Genomic DNA, 17,717 nt, shown 5'->3' with positions numbered 1-17,717 from the left:
CCAGAAGGCTGAGCTGCTTTCTGGTCCTAAAGGTCCTGCCAACACTCAGCAACTCTGATCTGTGAAACCAGCTGGCTAAGAACTGGGGAGGCAGGTGGATTGCTACAAGAAATACCTATTTCCTTCTCTTCCCTTTCATAAATACCTGCAGCAAAAGCAAGGGACAACTATTGTTTAGATTTGATGTATAGAATCAGAGCTCTTTTTTTTTTTTTTTTTTTTTACCATAAGTAAAGAAATTACTTGGAAAGACTAAAGGGTTTAGAATTCTCCCCCTTAGAATAAGCTCAGTAAACCTCAAACAGAATAAACAGAAGGAACTCCACACCCGGGCATATATTTAAACTACTGAGAACCCCATTTAAAGATATAACCTTAAAAGTAGCCAGAGAAAAAATATTTTATACATAAGGGAATAAAAGTACAAATAATGGCTGACTTTCAGAAGTTATAGAGTAAGGTCTAGAAGATAACATTACCATGTCCAAGCTCGTACTGCTCACAGCACAATAGGGCAATAAATCGAGAGACAAGTTGTTGGGACGAGGAATAGCAGCTTTATTTGGAAAGCCAACAAACCAAAAAATAGTGGACTTGTGTCCCAAAGAACCATCTTGCCTGAGTTAGAATTCAGGCTTCTTTTATATTAAAAGGAGAGGGACTAAAGCCAAACATTTCCTGGTTCCAGTCAGTCTCTGGAGAGGATGTGTTAATTTCTTCCTTCCTGCAGTTATTCACAGGTGGACGTGGTCAGGATGTTTCCTGTGAGCTTAACAAAGGTATTTTAGCTTCATGCTCATTATCTGGGAGGCAGGGTTCCCAGAGATGGGCCATTATGTATAATTTAAGCTTATAGGCAACATCTCTTTTGTGATTAACTTATAATAGAATACAAAGGTTGTTCCCTATCACAGTTCCCCACTGTCAGTGTCCATTCCACAATCTTGTGGGGAAAGGGATGAAGACCACTCTGGCTACTTTCTGCTGAATGGGGGCAATGAATATTCCTTAGAATCTTTAGTCAGTAGTAAAATCCTCTTTTCTTTTTTATCTACGACTATTTGAATCTGATGAAACCCCTTAGCATTTTGTTGTCTAATTTGTAATTGAACTTGGAGTTTTGGTTCCAGCTCCCAATACATATACTAAATTCCTATGCTATTTATTTGGACAAAAATAAACAAATAGGTTGATGCTTCTCCAGCTACAATGAAATTACCGTTTACTTCAGTTGGATAGGCTGACCTCATGAACAGAGTTTAGTTTAGTGCTCAATGTTCTACCATATTTGGCAACTGCTAGTTCTTTTAGAGCATTTATGGATTCTCCCACCCAGGCAGACACCTGGAATGGCCTATCATACAATATTTCAAAGGGGCTTAATTTAAGCCTGCTTCTGGGAGCCACTGATCCATGACAGGGCAGCTGGCAAGGCTGTATCCCAAGTTAAATTAATATTCATTTTCTCAGTTTTTCCTGTTGATTGAGGTCTCCAGGATGAATGTTGTTCCAATGCCTTAATCCAAATCAGGGGACCATTTCCTTCACGAGGGCTTTAACCAATTAAAAAGTACTGATTTTTTATTTATGTGTGTGATTTTCTAAAGCGCTGATTTTAAAAACTGCTACACACAAAACAAGTGGCCCACAAAACATTCTCCTTCCCTTTTGAAAGTTTTATCATGCATTGTTAATCATTCACCAGTCTTTTATTTTAAATTTTAATGGCTAATTGAGACAAACAGTTCTGAGACCATTCTTCCACCACTGATTAAGACTGGGGTGGCAGATATTGGGGATAATATTCATTTAGCCCTCTGAGCTTTCTGGGCAGACTTGGTGACCTTGCCAACTCCAGCTGCCTTCTTATCCACTGCTTTGATGATAGCCACAGCAACCATCTGTCTCATGTCACAAACACCAAAATGACCAGAGGAGGATAGAGAAGCTCTCCACACACATGGGCTTGCCAGGAACCATATCAACGATGGCAGCATCATCAGATTTCAAGAATCTGGGGCTATCTTCCAGCTTTTTCCCAGAACGATGATCAGTCTTCTCCTTCAGCTCAGCAAACTTGCAAGCAATGTGAGCTGTGTGACAATCCAGCACAGGTGAATATCCAGCACTGATATGGTTCAAGATAATCACTTGAGCTGGAAGCCACCTGCTTCCATCAGTGGGTCATTTTTGCTGTCACCAACCACATTGCCATGACGAACATCTTTGACAGACATGTTCTTGACGTTGAAGCCCACACTGTCACCAGGAAGGGCTTTACTCAAAGCTTCATGGTGCATTTCAACAGACTTTACTTGAGTTGTAATGTTGACTGGAGCAAAGGTGACCACCATGCTAGGTTTGAGAACACCAGTCTCCCCTCGACCCAGAGGGACAGTACCAATACCAATTTTGTAGATGTCCTGGAGGGGCAGACACAAGGACTTATCAGTTGGATGAATTGGTGGCAGGATGCAATCCAGAGCTTCAAGCAGCATGGTGCTACTGTCATTGCCATCTCTAGGGCTGACTGTCCATCCCTTGAACCAAGGCATGCTAGCACTTGGCTCCAGCATGTTTTCACTATTCCAGCCAGAAATTGGTACAAATGCTACTGTGTCAGGGTTGTAGCCAATTTTCTTAATGTAGGTGCTGACTTACTTAGCAACCTCCTCATATCTCTTCTGGCTGTAGGGTGGCTCAGTGGAATCTGTTGTTAGCTCCAACAACTAGCTGTTAGCTCCAACAGCTAGCTGTTTCACACCCAGAGTATAAGCCAGAAGGGTATGTTCATGGGTCTGCCCATTCTTGGAGATAACTGCTTCAAATTCACCAACACCAGCAGCAACAATCAGGATAGCATAGTCAGCCTGGGTCAACATGATTTCGATAAAGTCAGCATGTTTTTGATAAAGTCTCCGTGTCTTGGAGCATCAGTGATGGTCACATAGTTCTTGCTGGTCTCGAATTTCCACAGGGAGTTATCAATGGTGATACCACACTCACGTTCAGCTTTCAGTTTGTTCAAGACCCAGGCATCCTCTTCAGAGACTTTCTGTCCAGGTGGGATACGCTTCTAACCATCCTGAAAAAGTATCCACAAATACTGGCAGATATGTGAAATCTCCTGCAGCTCAAGGCATTTGAGTCCAGTCCTCAGTGGCACAGGTTCCTATGTTGGGTCCTCATCTGGGGAGGTCCAACAGCAGTCTTTGGGTTTATTTTTAGCACAAATCATGCAATTCTGATTGACTCGCTGGATGGTGTTGTGTACGTAAGGCCTCGTTACATACTTTTGAATCCATTGTAATTTGGCATCTCTCCCATAATGGGCACTATTTTTTTTTAAATCACTCATCAGTTTTATACACATCAGTGTATACATGTCAATCCCAATCGCCCAATTCAGCACACCACCATTTCCACCCCACCGTAGTTTTCCCCCCTTGGTGTCCATACGTTTGTTCTCTACATCTGTGTCTCAACTTCTGCCCTGCAAACCGGTTCATCTGTACCATTTTTCTCGGTTCCACATACATGCGTTAATATACGATATTTGTTTTTCTCTTTCTGACTTACTTCACTCTGTATGACAGTCTCTAGATCCATCCACGTCTCAACAAATGACTCAATTTCGTTCCTTTTTATGACTGAGTAATATTCCATTGTATATATGTACCACAACTTCTTTATCCATTCGTCTGTCGATGGGCATTTAGGTTGCTTCCATGACCTGGCTATTGTATTGACCTGGCATTTAGGTTGCTTCCATGACCTGGCTATTGAACATTGGGGTGCATGTATCTTTTTGAATTATGGTTTTCTCTGGGTATATGCCCAGTAGTGGGATTGCTGGATCATATGGTAATTCTATTTTTAGTTTTTTAAGGAACCTCCATATTGTTCTCCATAGTGGCTGTATCAATTTACATTCCCACCAACAGTGCAAGAGGGTTCCCTTTTCTCCACACCCTCTCCAGCATTTGTTTGTAGATTTTCTGATGATGCCCATTCTAACTGGTGTGAGGTGATACCTCATTGTAGTTTTGATTTGCATTTCTCTAATAATTAGTGATGTTGAGCAGCTTTTCATATGCTTCTTGGCCATCTGTATGTCTTCTTTGGAGAAATGTCTATTTAGGTCTTCTGCCCATTTTTGGATTGGGTTGTTTGTTTCTTTAATATTGAGCTGAATGAGCTGTTTATATATTTTGGAGATTAATCCTTTGTCTGTTGATTCTTTTGCAAATATTTTCTCCCATTCTGAGGGTTGTCTTTTTGTCTTGTTTATGGTTTCCTTTGCTGTGCAAAAGCTTTGAAGTTTCATTAGGTCCCATTTGTTTATTTTTGTTTTTATTTCCATTACTCTAGGAGGTGGATCAAAAAAGATCTTGCTGTGATTTATGTCAAAGAGTGTTCTTCCTATGTTTTCCTCTAAGAGTTTTGTAGTGTACGGTCTTACATTTAGGTCTCAAATCCATTTTGAGTTTATTTTTGTGTATGGTGTTAGGGAGTATTCTAATTTCATTCTTTTGCATGTAGCTGTCCAGTTTTCCCAACACCACTTATTGAAGAGACTGTCTTTTCTCCATTGTATATCTTTGCCTCCTTTGTCATAGATTAGTTGACCATAGGTGTGTGGGTTTATCTCTGGGCTTTCTATCTTTTTCCATTGATCTATGTTTCTGTTTTTGTGCCAGTACCATATTGTCTTGATTACTGTAGCTTTGTAGTATACTCTGAAGTCAGGGGGCCTGATTCCTCCAGCTCCATTTTTTTCCCTCAAGACTGCTTTGGCTATTCGGGGTCTTTTGTGTCTCCATATAAATTTTAAGATGATTTGTTCTAGTTCCGTTAAAAAATGCCATTGGTAATTTGATAGGAATTGCATTGAATCTGTAGATTGCTTTGGGTAGTATAGTCATTTTCACAATATTGATTCTTCCAATCCAAGAACATGGTATTTCTCTCCATCTGTTGGTATCATCTTTAATTTCTTTCATCAATGTCTTATAGTTTTCTGCATACAGGTCTTTTGTCTCCCTAGGTAGGTTTATTCCTAGGTATTTTATTCTTTTTGTTGCAATGGTAAATGGGAGCGCTTCCATAATTTCTCTTTCAGATTTTTCATCATTAGTGTATAGGAATGCAAGAGATTTCTGTGTATTAATTTTGTATCCTGCTACTTTACCAAATTCATTGATTAGCTCTAGTAGTTTTCTGGTGGCATTTTTAGGATTCTCTATGTATAGTATCATGTCATCTGTGAACAGTGACAGTTTTACTTCTTCTTTTCCAATTTGTATTCCTTTTATTTCTTTTTCTTCTCTGATTGCCGTGGCTAGGACTTCCAAAACTATGTTGAATAATAGTGGTGAGAGTGGGCATCCTTGTCTTGTGCCTGATCTTAGAGGAAATGCTTTCAGTTTTTCACCGTTGAGAATGATGTTTGCTGTGGGTTTGTCGTACATGGCCTTTATTATGTTGAGGTAGGTTCCCTCTATGCCCACTTTCTGGAGAGTTTTTATCATAAATGGGTGTTGAATTTTGTCAAAAGCTTTTTCGGCATCTATTGAGATGATCATATGGTTTTTCTTCTTCAATTTGTTAATATGGTGTATCACATTGATTGATTTGCGTATATTGAAGAATCCTTGCATCCCTGGGATAAATCCCACTTGATCGTGGTGTATGATCCTTTTAGTGTGCTGTTGGATTCTGTTTGTTAGTATTTTGTTGAGGATTTTTGCATCTATATTCATCAGTGATATTGGTCTATAATTTTCTTTTTTTGTAGTATCTTTGTCTGGTTTTGGTATCAGGGTGATGGTAGCCTCATAGAATGAGTTTTGGACTGTTCTTTCCTCTGTAATTTTTTGGAAGAATTTCTGAAGGATGAGTGTTAGCTCTTCTCTAAATGTTTGATAGAATTCACCTATGAAGCCATCTGGTGCTGGACTTTTGTTTGTTGGAAGATTTTTAATCACAGTTTCAATTTCATTACTTGTGATTGGTCTGTTCATATTTTCTGTTTCTTCCTGGTTCAGTCTTGGAAGGTTACACCTTTCTAAGAATTTGTCCATTTCTTCCAGGTTGTCCATTTAATTGGCATAGAGTTGCTTGTAGTAGTCTCTTAGGATGCTTTGTATTTCTGCGGTGTCTGTTGTAACTTCTCCTTTTGCATTTCTAATTGTATTGATTTGAGTCCTCTCCCTCTTTTTCTTGATGAGTCTGGCTAATGGCTTATCAATTTTGTTTATCTTCTCAAAGAACCAGCTTTTAGTTTTATTGATCTTTATTATTGTTTTCTTTGTTTCTATTTCATTTATTTCCGCTCTGAACTTTATGATTTCTTTCCTTCTGCTAACTTTGGGTTTTGTTTGTTCTTCTTTCTCTAGTTCCTTTAGGTGTAAGGTTAGATTGTTTACTTGAGATTTTTCTTGCTTCTTTAGGTAGTGTGTGTTTGTGCTTTTCACGTTTTTTTCCCTGTAATTCATTTCTAATCTCATAGCATTGTGGTCAAAAAAGATGTTTGATATGATTTCAATGTTCTTAAATTTACTGAGGCTTGATTTGTGACCCAAGACGTGATCTATCCTGGAGAATGTTCTGTGTGCACTTGAGAAGAAAGTGTAATCTGCTGGGTTTGGATGGAATGTCCTATAAATATCAATTAAATCTATCTGGTCTATTGTGTCATTTAAAGCTTCTGTTTCCTTATTTATTTTTATTTTGGATGATCTGTCCATTGGTGTAAGTGAGGTGTTAAAGTCCCCCACTATTATTGTGTTACTGTCGATTTCCTCTTTTATAGCTGTTAGCAGTTGCCTTGTGTATTGAGGTGCTTCTATGTTGGGTGTATATATATTTATAATTGTTATATCTTCTTGGATTGATCCCTTGTTCATTATGTAGTGTCCTTCCTTGTCTCTTGTAAAATTCTTTATGTTAAAGTCTATTTTATCTGATATGAGTATAGCTACTCCAGCTTTCTTTTGATTTCCATCTGCATGGAATATCTTTTTCTATCCTCTGACTCTTAACCTGTTTGTGTCCCTAGGTCTGAAGTGGGTCTCTTGTAGACAGCATATATATGGGTCTTGTTTTTGTATCCATTCAGCAAGCCTGTGTCTTTTGGTTGGAGCATTTAATCCATTCACGTTTAAGGTAATTATCTATATGTATGTTCCTATGACCATTTTCTTAATTGTTTTGGGTTTGTTTTTGTAGGTCCTTTTCTTCTCTTGTGTTTCCCACTAGAGAAGTTCCTTTAGCATTTGTTGTAGAGCTGGTCTGGTGGTGCTGAATTCTCTTAGCTTTTGCTTGTCTGTAAAGCTTTTGATTTCTCCATCGAATCTCAATGAGATCCTTGCCGGGTAGAGTAATCTTGGTTGTCGGTTCTTCCCTTTCATCACTTTAAGTATATCATGCCACTCCCTTCTGGCTTGTAGAGTTTCTGCTGAGAAATCAGTTGTTAACCTTATGGAAGTTCCCTTGTATGTTACTTGCCATTTTTCCCTTGCTGCTTTCAATAATTTTTCTTTGTCTTTAATTTTTGCCAATTTGATTACTATGTGTCTCGGTGTGTTTCTCCTTGTGTTTATCCAGTATGGGACTCGCTGTGCTTCCTGGACTTGGGTGGCTATTTCCTTTCCCATTTTAGGGAAGTTTCTGACTATAATCTCTTCAAATATTTTCTCGGGTCCTTTCTCTCTCTCTTCTCCTTCTGGGACCCCTATAATGCGAATGTTGTTGCATTTAATGTTGTCCCAGAGGTCTCTTAGGCTGTCTTCATTTCTTTTCATTCTTTTTTCTTTTTTTATAAATTTATTTATTAATTTATTTATTTTTGGCTGTGTTGGGTCTTCGTTTCTGTGCGAGGGCTTTCTCTAGTTGCGGCAAGCGGGGGCCACTCTTCATCGCGGTGCGCGGGCCTCTCACTGTCGCGGCCTCTCTTGTTGCGGAACACAGGCTCCAGACGCACAGGCTCAGTAGTTGTGGCTCACGGGCCCAGTTGCTCCGCGGCATGTGGGATCTTCCCAGACCAGGGCTCGAACCCGTGTCCCCTGCAGTGACAGGCAGACTCTCAACCACTGCGCCACCAGGGAAACCCGTCATTCTTTTTTCTTTAGTCTGTTCTGCAGCAGTGAACTCCACCATTTGGTCTTCCAGGTCACTTATCCGTTCTTCTGCCTCAGTTATTCTGCTATTGATTCTTTCTGTTGTATTTTTCATTTCAGTTATTGTAATGTTCATCCCTGTCTGTTTGTTCTTTAATTCTTCTAGGTCTTTGTTAATCATTTGTTGCGTCTTCTCGATCTTTGCTTCCATTTTTTTTCCAAGGTCCTGGATCATCTTCACTATCATTATTCTGAACTCTTTTTCTGGAAAGTTGCCTATCTCCACTTCATTTAGTTGTTTTTCTGGGGTTTTATCTTGTTCCTTCATCTGGTGTATAGCCCTCTGCCTTTTCATCTTGTCTATCTTTCTGTGAATGTGGTTTTTGTTCCACAGGCTGCAGAATTGTAGTTCTTCTTGCTTCTGCTGTCTGCCCTCTGGTGGATGAGGCTATCTAAGAGGCTTGATGGGAGGGACTTCAGATTTTTTTAATATGGCAAAAATAAGCATAAAATTATCAATAATCACAATAAAAGTAGGTGGATTAATTTTCCTATTAAAATGCAGGTCTCTCATATATTGAGTTAAAAGCAAAGTCCAAGATGCATATTAGTCTGCTCAGGCTGCCATAAAAGAATTCCATAGACTAGGTAACTTAACAGAAATTTATTTCTCAGTGTTCTGGAGTCTGAGAAGTCCAAGATCTAGGTGCTAACAATGTAGATTTAAGCTGAGCTTCTCTTGGCTTACTGATGGTTGCCCTCTAACTATGTCCTCACATGGTGGAGAAAGAAAGAGGATGAGAGAGAGGGCTGTAGTTTCTTGTCCCCTGCTTAGAAGGACACCAATCCCATCATGGGGGCTCCACCCTCATGACCTCATCTAAACATGCCCCACCTCCAAAAATCATCACATTGGGGGTTAGGGCTTCATCTCATAAATTTGTGAGGGGGAGGCACAAAAACATCCAATCCATACTAAGGCACATCTGAAACAAACATGTGAGGGTTAAAAGGATGGAAAAAAGATACATTAGACAAATGTTAAACTGAAAGCAAGCTAATAACATCAATATCGGCAAAAAAAAAAAAAACTTAAGGTGAACATCTGATAAACACAGAGTCCTCCCACAAGATAGGTCATGCATCTTCCTAACTACACAAGACAGCTACAGAATATATAGACATACAGAGAGAGATTGGTAAATCCACAGTCATAGTGGGAAAATTCAGGACACTTTCCCCAGAAAACGACAGATCGAGTAATTTTTTTTAAAGTTGGATTTATACAATACCATTATAACTTGAATTTTTTGTGGTTTCTGGTTTTCTACTTCTGTGTTTGAGAACCGTTCATCTGTTTGCCTGTTCATCATAGCTGACCTACAGGGCCCCTGGGGGAGGCGAGGGTTGTGCGTCCACATGGGGGGCACTGGAAACTTGTTTCTAAGTCTTATTTCTGGTCCCTGCTTGTGCTCATCAACTACCTGTTGGGCAAGATTTGTATCTCTAGCCTGGTGCTGACACTCATCACTTTTGCCTGTGGATAAATGTTGCTTAGGACAAACAGGGATGTGAGGATGGAGGAGAGACAGGGATTGACTAGATATCCTAGGCCATCTCCCACCCAACTTCCATCATGCCCAAACTTCAAGTTTTTTACAGTTCCTATCTTCACATCAGTCTGGTCCCGTAAGTGTTTCAATCTGGTGTTTCCTCTATGTCCATCCGTCTGCTCAAAATTTCAGGCTCCATGACAGTACCTTATTGGGGCAGATTTATTCTGTTTTTGTTTCTTTTTATTTTTTCCATTATTTCATATAATTATTGGTTTGAAGAAGATGGACACGTGTTTGGTTCACCCTCTCCACCCAGCTTTCTCCCTTTCCACTCTTTCTCCCAGGCTGGTCCCACCCTCCACATCATATCAGTTCCTTCATATTTGCCTTATACTGTTGCCCTTGCAGTCAGATGAACCTGGGCCAATCCTACTTTACCGTGGATACAAACTCCCCTGAAATAGTACCTGAGTCTTGGGCTTTACATACGAATTTTCCTATGACCCAGTGAACAGTCTTTTCTTTTACCTTCAGGGAAAGCCTCAGCTCAGGAGTATGGGAAGCACTAAAGTTGATCCCAGTGGACTGTCTCTGCTGTGCTCTTTTAGAGTCCTTTGAACAGGGAGAGGGAGTAGGTTACTAGGGACCTTCCCACTTCCCTTCCTTACCCTGAAGAAGCACCTTGTTCTCACAAAGAAAAATTAGGGACAGTCCAACAGAAGCTCTTGGCAACCAAGCCTTGCCTTGTCACCATGGGAATAGTAGCCTGTGCGAGATATTTTTTAAAACTGAACAATGATGCCCAGGAGTAATAATAAAAATATTTTAAAATGGTAAGGGCACCAACTTTTTAGAAGAGTTTGTCTTCCCAAGGACCTACTCCAGGACCTGGAGATCGTGACATCTCACTAGCAGCCTAATGGCTACCCACCTATCCCTATATGAACACACACACACACACACACACACACACACACACACCTCTGCTAGCCTCTTTGGCTCCTGATCTCATCTAAACTTAGTCCAAATCTTTAGCTTTCTGTGTCCCAAACTCATGTATTATAGAGGTTTGTGAATCCCTTTTTGAGCATACTCACTGACGGCCTAAAAACTATTCATGAGAAATATATCTAAGGTAAAACTTTTCATTTCCTGCCAGATCAGCCAGTCTTCTTATGTATGAACACTGAACTGCTCAGCTGCTGTGAAATATGTTGAAAAGGACTTATTATGCTTGTATAGTCATCAATTATCCCAGAAAATTGTGTCTTGAGAATGGGGTGAAAATTAATTTATTTCCCCTGTATATGCTTCTTCTCTTTTGAAGATTGTATCCTGTGTCTATTGAAAAGATAAGGGCTGTATTTTAGTGGGGATATTGCCTCCACTAAGGAATCTTATGATTTGCTTATTCATCACATTCTCTTATTAGCTTTTTATTCAGTCAATAGTATTTTTCCTAGTGCTCACAGCTGAACAAAAATTTGCTTCTATTATAGATGGGCAAAGTACCAGTTACTCTCCCCCTGCTTCCACTTGCATCCCAATAAGATGACATCTCTCCAAAAGATTCATTTCCCCTGTTCATCTCCCTCCCCACATCCAGAAGAGTAGGACGGGTGAGACAAAATGCACTAGCCCTCTACCTGTGGTCCCCCTGAGCCAAACCCTGAATGTTTCAGCTCCAGATATCATAGAATTTCCCTTGCAGTGAGTCACCTCCACTTAAAGAATCCTTTTTTAAAACTTTTTTTTACACATTCCTAGAGTGTCTATCACTGTCCGTTTAGATTTAACTATATAGACAAAATTTGCCAGATTCTTTTGCTCACCACTGTTTGCTCTCCTTTTTTTCTGCTCCTAACTGAGGTCTCTGCTCCTATTTATTTGATGTTTGGTTAGAATTCTTACTCTAGTATTTTCTACATATGAGTATGTTAGTGATATAATTTCTGAAGTCTTCCAAATCCACAATATCTTTCTTTGACCTGCAGGGGACTGACACCCTGTGACCCCATGTTTTAGAATAACCAATTTTTTTTTTTTTTTCCATTCTAAACGAAAGGAAATGGAGGCTCAAAAAAGAAGGTAACCTGTTCAGGTCACATAGCTAGTAAGAAGCAGGTGACTAGTAGTGGGGGGGGGGGGGACTCAGATAGGGAGTAACAATCAAAATCATAGGATAAAATAGAGTTTAACCCAACTTCAAGTTTATAAAATGGTGTAAGACTGCAAAGAGCTGGCCAGAGGTGAGGCTGGCATGGGTGGGCACCATGTCAGTACAGGGAAGCTAGTGCATGTCGGTGCACTCTACTTGATACTGTGCTGTCCACCCTAGGTCTTCAGGGGTGTGTGGTTCTCATCCTTGGTGCAGCTGGGGTGCACCAAGGATGAGATCAGCTGGGTGCAGCTGATTATAAATCATAATAAAAATCTCTGCACTCTGTGTAGGTTTCTCAGCATGTTCTCCTTACATTACACAGAAACAGGCAACCGTGCAGGATTCCTCATTTCTCATTAGTTCAGGACACAGTTTGGGTAAGAAGCTCAATCCAAGATCAACTCCTAGGTGTCCTTGGCTCCTGTGTATGGGATGGAAGTCAGATAGTGTGGGAATAGGGTGTTCAACCATCCCCTTTACTCTTTTCTTCAGGGGCAAATCCAGTTACAGAGATGAGGTCTTCTGGCTCCTAGGCCAGAACACTTTCTACAACCACAAACGTCTTAAGTGAGAAGATGCTGAGAGAAACAAACAGCAGAGTCTTTGTGTATCAGACCTTTACCTTTGCTACCTGTGGGGGTGAGGACTGAAAATGTGCAATTCCTCACTAAAAATCAGAGAGAAGAAGGGGAGACTATAGATAACTGGGGGAGAGGGAAGGGCTGGGTGATACTGGCCCTGAGCATTGCAAGAATGCAGCAATCAGGAGAGGCATGAATAAACAGTCCCCATATTCCCTCTACCCCCACCCCAGCCAAGGGGGTTTCAGGATGCACTGGGCAAGGCTTTCTCCCTCTATCCCCAACCCTCTGGCTTTGTTGCTTTTGTCTCGAAGCCCCCAGTGTTCAGGACTCCTTCCTGCCCCTCTTGAAGCTTTCATTCTTTTTTTTTTTAAATTTTATTGACGTATAGTTGATTTACAATGTTGTGTTAATTTCCACTGTACAGCAAAGTGACTCAGTTATACATATATATATTCTTTTTCATATTCTTTTTCATTATGGTTTATCACAGGATATTGAATATAGTTCCCTGTGCTATACAGTAGGACCCTGTTGTTCTTGGAAGCTTACATTCTAGCGCAAGGAGACAAAAACTAAACTAACAAAAAATAATGATATTTACTATACAGTGAAATGTAGTATATGAAATATAAGGGGACAGAAGATGACAGAGGAGGAGAGGACAATATTTTATAGGGAGTGGTCAGGGAAGGCCTCTCTGGAAACCTGGCATTTAACAGAGATCTAAAGAAAGAAGGGAGAGAGTCAGGCATGTACCAGGGCTGGGGGTTCCAGATCAAGAAAGCTCTCCAGGAAGTGCCCAAGATGGTCCACTGGAGTAAATGAAAAAAATACTTCCACCTCCATTTATATTTTTACCCCAAAAATAAGAAATTAAGTGAGCTAACATTTAATGTATCAATTACAAAAGAATATATACATATATAACATAAATAATATATATGGAGTGGAAGCTCAGTTTGTTGAAAATCGTAGGGGTGGGAAATTAAAAGTTCAGAGATTACTCCTGCCTAAGGCCTCCTGAAAGGCAAGGGTAAGTTTTATCCATGTCTTTGTCTTCAGACGCCATCATATTATCTGGAACAAAATAGGTATCAATATTCCGTGTATATCTTTTTTTTAATCTCCTGTATATATCTTTTTTATCTCCTCTACTTCATAGCAGAGTTCTTTTTTTTTTTTTTTTTGGTATTTTTAATAGCAACTAGGCCTATGCCTTGCGGATGGGTCCCTAATAAATGAATAGATGGTCGTAAGAGTGAATCAATGTGAGGAGAGGTGATTTACCGGAACTGCATGCACTGAAACGCTGCAAAGGCAGCCTTGGCACAATAAAAAGACCTTGGGCGTTGGCGTCTGACAGGAGTCAAGATCATCCAAGGACTGCCCACGGGCAATTTATTCACCTTGTTCCCTCATCTGTGAAACAGGAAATGGATTAAAGACAAAGATGATGAAATGAGACAATCCTGTGGAAAACACCAAAACACAATGCCTGGCATTTAGGGGGTGGTTCCCACCTTCCATCTCTCTGCTCTCCTCATCCCCACCCGCCAGGCAGCCCGCCCCGCACTGTCAGCGCGGGAAATAGCCGCTAAGACAATGACAGGTAGCGGCGCCGGCTTTGGGCCCACGATGCCTTTTACCAAAACTACAAGGACCCAGAGTGATGGAGACACAAGTTTGCCAGAGACTGGTGAAATGAGCCTTAGTGCACTGAGAGGAAGATACGTCGCGGGGGAAAAAAAAAAAGGTTGAGCCCCCATGAGCTATTGCAACCTTGGACTAACAGGGTTACACTCAGGGACCACGTGACGCAGCACCTGGCACCTCCACCTCTCAGTTCCCTGCCACAATTGCAGCCCCCTAAAGGGGTGGGAAGCTCTTGGGGGCCAGAGCACGGAAGTTGCGCAAACCACACCATGCTGCCATTGGCCGTCATAACTGTCAGTTCTCACCCACCTCCGCTTTCCCCCGCCTCCTTCCTCCTCCCCGTTCCTCAGGCTGATCCTCCGGCGCCATCTGCAGGCCGCACGCGGAACTCCATCCGCCCTGAAGAAGCTTTTGCCCGCAGCGAGTACTAGCTGCTCTAGGGCTGGGCGAGGTTCTTTCCGACTCCGCTAGTGTGCGGGGCGGACCTGGAAAGGGGCTGTCCGCGATGATCTCAGTCCCAGGAGCAGTGAGGGAGGGTCACAGAGGGATAGGTTGGGGCATCGGGGAGCGGGACTGGAGTGGAGCAGCCCCGGGAAGTGCTGAGGTGACCTGGGGTAGTGGAAGCTGATTAGAACTATAGCGGAGAAGCAATGCCTGGGGGCGGGGGGGGGGGGGGGGGAGTAGGGGGGAGGCGGGGAGAGGGGAGTCACGTGCCGACTGCTTGGTGGGTCATCCAGGCTCTGCTAAGAGCTGTGTGTCTTGAGGCCAATTGCTTGATGTCTCTGTGGAGACAGTTTCCTTTGAAATGGGAATGACTGTAGCTGCCTCCTATGGCTGTTATGAGGATAAAATTAGTTAATATTTGTAAAGTCCTTAGAGTAGTTTTGTTCAATGAAGAAAGATGGTCACCAGCAGCATGGCATCAGCTCTTGAGAAATGCACCTGGCCACACTCTAGCCTTATGGAATCAGGATCTCACAGGAGCTCAGGAATGTGTTTCAACAAGCTCCCCAGAGGATCCTGATGCAGCGTAATTGCGAAGCACTGGTCTGAGTTTCTCAGGCAGATCTGTTGATGCCTCTACTTGTTAAAAGGTGCAGGTTACGGAGACTCACCCCAGACCTATTGAACTTACACTGGGATTGAGTCCCCGAATCTGTGGTTTTTAAATGCTACTCAAGTGATGAGTTTGAACAGGAATGGATGGAGAATCACAAATGGGCAATCACTTTAATTTACAAATAGGGAAATAAGAACACCCCCCACCCAGGAGGCAAGGGAGCTTGTCTAAGGTCTCCCCGCAGGGTCCTAAGAAGCTGTGAGGCTCTAAGGTTAAACTCCTCCTGGACACCCCTACACCCACCCCAACTAGACCCGTAGCCTCCGACAAACTATCCTGTTTCGTAATCTGTGAAATGGGGGCAAAAGTCACACCTAGATCAAGGGGTGACTGCGAAGATCAAATGCGACCCAGATAAGTCCCCACTGGGGATATAGATTGGACTGAAGTGTTCATCCATCTCCAGGCCTCAGAGCCTGAAATTCCTGCAGGTGCCTGGAACCCTGTAGGGTGGTTTTCCTTCTAGGAATTCACTTGATAAAATAAGACTCCTTGGAAACTCAAGTCACCAGGAGAGGAGCTTCAGGGAGACAGTCAGATGTCTAGGCCTCTTAGTTTGGCCTGAGTCTGGCCCAGCCCAGTCCTGAGCCATCCCCTGAGCTGAAAGACCAGCACAGCCCAGGGTTTTCAAGTCCCAGAGTGCAAGAGAGGATGAGAAACCATCCAGCTCACCGCTGTCTCTTAGCCCCAGGCAACGTCCACCCTCGTATTTCTTTTACTGGAGAGAGAAAAATCCCGGCTTGCTGGCGGCCTCCTTCTTGGAGCCTCTGGTGTCCCGGGAGGGAGGGCTTTACCCTTCCGTGAGTGCACTGTCTTCCTAGGATAGGATGGACCAGGGGTCTCTGTAGACAGTTTAGCTGCTAGGCCTTCAGGGCTGACCCTATGTGGTTTCTGGAAATTTAGAGACCCCACTCCTGTCCTCTTTTAAAAAGGAGGACAGCTTCTAAGCCAAAGTGAGGTGAGCCCACTGTGAACTCATAGGAGAGGAGGAATAGACCATCCCTTCTGTGGTTTTGCATAGCTCAGGGCCAGTTCTGGAATAGGATATCCAGGCCTTCATCCCCAGCTCCTCCCCAGAGGCCAACGCTCTAGCCCTCCATGCTTTTTGCCTTTGTACATCTGATGACAGTTCCCCTCATCCCTCACCTATCAAGTTCAACTCGAAATCCCTCTCTCTTCCCCCGCCCCCATACTCTCCTCAGGTAGAGGCAATAGTCTCTTCTTTGTTCCCAGAACATGTTGTTTGCAACTAAATACAGAAATCAGCCCTCTCTGTTAGGATTTTTTGAGTGGTGGTGGGGGGAGAGACATCTGTCAGGATTAATGGAATAGTCACCATCCAAAGCACTGGCCTTGTCCCCTGACTCTCTCAGGCTTGGCTTTAGTATTTGATGAATCCCCATCTCTCCAGAACATGTGAGTGGTCTTTACCTCATTATGGGTTTGACGACAGTTAAATAACCCAACCACCTGCGACTTGGCCAGACGTATTCTTGTCACATTTATAATGAAATGCAGACTACTTATTACATACTGCCAACAAGGTGCTGAGTCCAAGGGACTGTGCAGTGTGTAGTCTTATCAAAGGCAAACACCTGTTCTCAAGGATGTCAAACTATTTCAACAGCATCATATCAGCATCAGCTGAAAGTGAAGTCTCCTTGGTGGCTCAGCAGATTCCTTGAGCAATCCTTACTCTGTCACTGTTGCCAAGTTGCAGTGGGTTTGTATCGAAGCTTTCAGAGCACAGCCTCGAAAGGGAAAGCAGTGCTGGAGCTCTGCCACGGACCTATAGGTCCTGATTCAGCCAGCTCTAGGCTGTTAGTTTTCCGGTGAGGGTCAGTTTTACACTTAAGACAGAAATGGAAGACTGCCACCTAAAATGGTATCAGGCCAATTATTTCAAGTCTATGGTTCAGTTGCTATTCCAGTGACTAGTAAACAGACAAGGAGTAAAGCATCAGCTATTAGCTAGGCTCAAGGAGCCAGGATGCTCTGGGATTGGCAGGAACCATGTGCTGGTTGAGATGCCATTACAAATGGGCAAAAGTCCATTGGGAGGTAAAAATATAAATGTCACCTAAGAAACAGAGGATCTGGGGAAACAAGGCAGGCTTTTTCTTTGTCTTCTGATGAGCTATCTCCCTTTGAATTCTTTTTTCCTTTTCCTTTTCACTGCATCTCAAATTTAGTTCTCAGTTAATGGCCAACCTCATTACCATCATAAAGTCCAAGCTTCTCTGTCTGTCTTTCTGTCTCTCTCTCTCTTTCACTTTGGTCTATGTTATTCCTTCCCATGTCCAGTCCTATGTCCCTTCCTGACCCTCCCTGGGTATTCACTATCACGTATTGAATGTGAATCCTTTCACTTCACTCCTTGTCATTCAGTTGGAGTGGATTAGTATCTCTAAGTCAACATGTCAAAAGTAGAAATCACACACACACACACACTGCTCCTTCCTTGGATTTCCCATACCCGTTAAGGAAGACTTTATCTTTGCTCAAGTCGCTCAAGTCAAAAGC

At 42.3% G+C, this 17,717-nt stretch overlaps 1 pseudogene; it reads right to left on the bottom strand.

Annotated features, from left to right (window-relative positions):
* Positions 1–1,759: 1,759 nt before the first annotated feature.
* On the bottom strand, positions 1,760–2,917 carry LOC103007258 (elongation factor 1-alpha 1-like; annotated as a pseudogene).
* Positions 2,918–17,717: the final 14,800 nt, after the last annotated feature.

The sequence above is a fragment of the Balaenoptera acutorostrata genome, chromosome 9 (genome assembly GCF_949987535.1).
Source record: "Balaenoptera acutorostrata chromosome 9, mBalAcu1.1, whole genome shotgun sequence".
Lineage (NCBI taxonomy): Eukaryota > Metazoa > Chordata > Mammalia > Artiodactyla > Balaenopteridae > Balaenoptera > Balaenoptera acutorostrata.
The sequence above is the reverse complement of the archived record's forward strand: the minus strand, read 5'-3'. Positions and strand labels throughout refer to the sequence as shown.